Source organism: Petaurus breviceps, unplaced genomic scaffold (genome assembly GCF_028583685.1).
Source record: "Petaurus breviceps papuanus isolate PSGF00001 unplaced genomic scaffold, PetGlider_PUasm1.0 229, whole genome shotgun sequence".
Taxonomy (NCBI): Eukaryota; Metazoa; Chordata; class Mammalia; order Diprotodontia; family Petauridae; genus Petaurus; species Petaurus breviceps.
This window is the reverse complement of record NW_027185903.1, coordinates 31,641,636-31,642,904: the sequence shown is the minus strand read 5'-3', so window position 1 is coordinate 31,642,904 and position 1,269 is coordinate 31,641,636. Positions and strand designations below refer to the sequence as shown.

General features: G+C 40.9%; 1 long non-coding RNA gene across 1 annotated transcript; it reads left to right on the top strand.

Annotated features, from left to right (window-relative positions):
* Positions 1-258: 258 nt before the first annotated feature.
* On the top strand, positions 259-820 carry LOC138167286 (uncharacterized). Its single transcript, XR_011169852.1, has 3 exons — positions 259-434; positions 491-585; positions 688-820. It is a non-coding gene; the product is annotated as an uncharacterized lncRNA (long non-coding RNA).
* Positions 821-1,269: the final 449 nt, after the last annotated feature.

Here is a 1,269-nt window from a genome sequence, read left to right as displayed (position 1 = left end):
TCACATCAGGGCTTATATAGCCTTCTCCTGGCTCAGAGAATGTAACAACCTTTTGGACCCAATGGCCAATCAAAAAGTATCTACCGAAAAACAAGCCTCCCACCCCAGGCTCCAGGTGCACTTTAGCCTAGGGGCAGGGAAGATCTTTAAATTTGCATTCCCATTACAAGGGCGGGGAATTGATAAGATTTGAACCAAGATTTTCCACTTTATTAAATCTTGACATTGCTTTTTTTTTGCGGGTTGGCAGCCGTGAGGCAGCAGCACCATGAAGGCCTCGGGCACCCTGAGAGAGTATAAGGTAGTTGGGCACTGCCTGCCCACTCCCAAGCGGCAGTGCCTCCTCTTTATCGCATGCGGATCTTTGCTCCTAATCATGTTGTAGCAAAGTCTCGATTCTGGTACTACGTTTCACAGCTGAAAAAGATGAAGAAGTCTTCTGGGGAAATCGTATACTGCGGACAGGTCTTTGAAAAGTCCCCTCTTAGAGTGAAGAACTTTGGCATCTTTACGATTCCAGGAGTGGGACCCACAACATGTACAGGGAGTACAGGGACCTGACCACTGCTGGTGCAGTCACTCAGTGTAACTGAGATATGGGGTCACCGTGCCCGGACCCACTCCTTCCAGGTCATGAAACTGAGAGAAATTCCTGGCAGCAAATGCCGCCGGCCCACAGTCAAGCAGTTTCACGACTCCAAAATCAAGTTCCCTCTGCCCCACAGAGTTCTGCATTGCTAGCACAAGCCATGCTTTACTACCAAGAGGCACAACACCTTCTTCTAAGTTTAGAGACAATGAGGCACCTATTTGATTTAAATAAATTTCTTAATTGGAACCCTCCCACCCCCAAAAATCTTCACATTAAAAAAAAAATTGTTAGCAATGTACAAAAGAAAATTCCATTCTATAAGAGATAGTCTAATGATATAAACCAATGATTTTCAGAAAAGCAAGCAAATTATTAATAATCCCTTGAAAAAATGATCAAATGTGTTAATATTGAAAAGATGCAAATTAAAACAACTTGAAGTTAAAGCTTTACCTCCATAAAATTGGCAAAAAAAATCAATTAAAAGGAAAGGAATAAATTGCTGGTTGGGTTATAGAAAAACCAGCATAGGCATTCATGACTGATGGAACAATGAACTTATTTATTTATTTATTTAGGAGAAAAATAGGGTAAAAGTTATTTTAAAAAATATTTCCCTTTGACCCAGCAATTCCACTGTTAGTAACATATCCTGAAAGGGTTATTGAAAAAAAATA